Source organism: Chiloscyllium plagiosum, unplaced genomic scaffold (assembly GCF_004010195.1).
Source record: "Chiloscyllium plagiosum isolate BGI_BamShark_2017 unplaced genomic scaffold, ASM401019v2 scaf_9482, whole genome shotgun sequence".
In the NCBI taxonomy this organism is placed as follows: Eukaryota; Metazoa; Chordata; class Chondrichthyes; order Orectolobiformes; family Hemiscylliidae; genus Chiloscyllium; species Chiloscyllium plagiosum.
The window spans coordinates 14,547-18,390 of NW_025210099.1; positions in this window are offsets into that span (position 1 = coordinate 14,547).

Consider the following 3,844-nt stretch of genomic DNA (forward strand, 5'->3'; position numbering starts at 1 on the left):
ATCGAGAATGGTGGACCTCCGCTTCACACACGTGTCCTTGAAGCGAAAATGCAGATTACTGCCCATAATACGATCGTGGAAGCATGTGCCGAACCCTCAGGATACACAGAATAAGTGCAGTGCCACAGGGCATGTCAGGGTCAGCACCAGAAAGACAACAGAAATGTTGCTATGAGCTCCTATTTTGGATATATTTCTCAATGAGCAATAGAGTGTTACGTATGTTCCATCAGGAGGTACCTCACACAAGGAAGTAACCAGTTGTTGCAGACGGTCATATCATCCGAGTTCCAAGCCCTGGAATCAGAGACATTCAATATTCTGCGCATAACTGCAAGGAACAGCTGTCCGAGGCGTTTACAGTCCAGATGAAATTATGAATGCAGCTCTCTAGTTGTCAGCCTCTTCCTCCTATGTCGTGTTTCGTGCAGCCCCAGCGTGGAATCTCGTCAACCATGTTTGAACTGCACATGATGCGTATTGGGCCTTGTTTTTTCGTGAGTTGTTGTCTGAGTGAGGCTCTCGGTTTCTGTGCTGTCATAAGTCCGAGTGTTCGGAGGAGTCTGGATATTGTTTTCCAGAATTTGTTTTTAATACAGGGAAGCATGATTTAAAAATTACCTCAAAGCATATCCTCGTTGCGAACTTTGTGCCATGCATCTGCGAATGAAGGTGTGTGGATATTGGTTCTTGGCAAAGAATTTGTGTGGGCGTCAGTCCAGCAGTCCCTAGTAGCAATGCGAACAAACGGCAAGGGCCACACATTCGACTAGAATAGCACAATAATAGGACAGGGCAACCAGATGACAGCCAGACAATTCCTGGAAGCAGGGCACTCATCCACGGATTCCATCCGTTGGACCCAATCTGCAATCCCAACAAACGGAAGCAGCGGGAATGAAACCAAATGAATTCGTACCAAAACATGAGAGCAGCGCTTCACAGGAACCTCTGCAGCACTGAGAATGTCACCCAGACAGGCGAGGAAAAGTCTGCAAACCATCTTCCTCGCGTCACAGAACTTTTCAACAAGAACTCCAGAAGCATCCGAACTTCACATCTTTCTGCTCCAAAACACTCCGCTTTTCCACAACAGAGAATTGCACACTCAACTACCGCGTGTAAGATGAGAATACCAGCCCCTACACTACCAAGGGCGGCAGTACGAGCGAGGGGAAACAGCTGCCACTGTCATTCCACAGCTACAAACGCTCTCTTTGAAAGGTACATTTTCGTATGAATGTCGGGACAGCAGTAGAATATGGGAACTAAACAGCCTGCGCTGTGTATTCATATTCTGGACAATGTGAGTTGTTCACAGCTTTCCCTGAAAGTGAGTGGACGTCGTTATTTCACCGCTGTTGTGAAGCCAGATCCTGCACTGAATCTGCTCCCTCGTTTTTTTGTTGTTGTGGCTAAAAGGTGGGCAACCACAACGTGAAACTTTGTTATATTTCTCTCATTCCCTTCATTACTGTCCTGGTGAGGGAGACTGGACATTGGCTCGCTCGATCAGATGGAGGCACCAACGCATTGTTGACCTAATTTAATCGAGAATATAATTGGGAATATGCACTTTGCATGGTACATTTTTCTGTTATGTTTTATGTTACTTGAGCACTTTTTCCTGGTAGCAATATTAATACCTCATTCCCATATCAAGATTGGGGAAGTAACGGTGAGAGTGAGTGACAGAGTGTCTGTTCCACGAAAGCAGTTTGTTCTTGGGAACGATGTAGCAGGATACAAGGTAGGAGAGGTACCCCTTGTGGTCGAGAAATCAAAGGAAGACTAGGGAACTGGGGAATTGAAAGAAAAATACTCAGGAATTTTTCCAGACTGTGTAGTAACATGATACCATAAGTTACAGCAGGGAGTAAAAATAAAAGAAAAAGACAAAGGAGTTGATGTTCAGTTAACTGATACCCTGTTTGATATAACAGTACAGAAAAAAAAAACCTGAACAGGCAGAGGGTCAGACAGAGGTGAAAAATCGTCAAAGTTTCAGCGTTTCTATCTGCGAGAGTTGATGTTCAGTTAACTGACACCCTGTTTGATGTAACAGTACAGAAAAAAAAAAAAACCTGAACAGGCAGAGGGTCAGACAGAGGTGAAAAATCGTCAAAGTTTCAGCGTTTCTATCTGCGACCTGCTTCACTCTATGTTGTGCCCTTTTCATGTGCTGTTTACATAACTCACCTACTCCATATAATCTCTCCCTCACCTCGCATACATAATCCTAGTGTGTGATCTCTGACTTCGGTCCTGTCAATTTATATTTAATGTATTTCAAGGACCCCTCACTTCATGTACGAATATTAACTCAAAGGAAGTTAACTGAGTAGATTTATTTGGGGCATCTCCGATGGCAAGCAATTTATGGGACACCTTTATCCCAATCATTCAAGCAACTGTGACAGTACGCTGTTAACATGGTTTTCAGCATCTGATGCTAACTTTCCAATGCTCCCTGGGATTCAGGATGGGACGCACTTGATTTGAAGTGCTGTCTGCCCGAGCTATCCATGACTTCCTAAAACAGCTGAGCGGTAAAATGAGACCCTTGGTCTGACTGAATCTCTCTGCGTATCCCGCAGCGAGTAAAGAAAGCTAACAATTCCTCCACCTCCCTTTTTGCCTTCGCACTCCATAATGGAATTGCCTCCGGAAATCTGGGAGACACATCCATTATCATCAGCAAATATTGGTTTCCACTTTTATTTTAGAAAGGGGAGCTACACAATTAATCATAACCCACATGAAAGGAATATAGGAATTGGCAACAAAGGTGCTGGTTTTATTCCTGTCTGTGACATACCTACCATTTGGCATGTATGACATGTACAACAAAAAATAACCACGTCCTTGTGCATTCCAGGCCAATAAAAATGCTTATGTACCTTAGCCTGAGTCTTCCGTACACCTAGGCGACCTCCTGCAGTTAGTTCATGTGGCAACCGTAACACTGTATGCTACCGGTAACACAATAGGCACTTCGGCCCATTTCCCTTCTGCACTAACCTATTGTGGTCTCCATTTCAATTTTAGGATTTTATCTTTAAGTTAATAACGTTCAACAATATATTCTGATTCCTTTTCTGTGTGCGTGTGTATGTGTAAGTGCGTGTACATATCAGTTGTAAGTCCATTAGCCTTTCGGGACTAAACACCTCTGCCTGACCCCCTGTCCATTCAGGTTTGTTTCCTGCACTGAGATATCAAACAGGGTGTCAGTTAACTGAACATCAACTCCACTGTCTTTTTATTTGTTTTTCCTTCCAGCTGTAACTTATGACAATGGGGTCTTCTTATGGGCGACACGGTGGCACAGTGGTTAGCGCTGCTGCCTCACAGCGCCTGAGACCCGGGTTCAGTTCCTGTCGCAGTTTGAACGTTCTCCCCGTGTCTGCGTGGGTTTCCTCCGGATGCTCCGGTTTCCTCCCACAGTGCAAAGGTGTACAGGTCAGGTGAATTGGCCATGCTAAATTGCCCGTAGTGTTAGGTAAGGGGTATGGGTTGGTGGCGGGTCGGTGTGGACTTGTTGGGCCGAAGGGCCTGTTTCCACACTGTAATGTAATGTAATCTAATCTACATAGCCTGGAAAAAATCCTGCGTATTTTTCTTTTAACTCCCCAGTTCCTTAGTCTTCCTTTGACTTCTCCACCACAGGGGTGCCTCTCCCATCTTGGATCCTTTTAAATCATTCTCAAGAACAACCTGCATTCCTGGAACTGACAATCTGTCACTCACTCTCACCGTGACTTCCCCAAACTTGATTTGGCACTCCAACCTGATGTTACACAAGGGCATTCTTAATTTCTGTCCCCATTAAACAGATTATCAT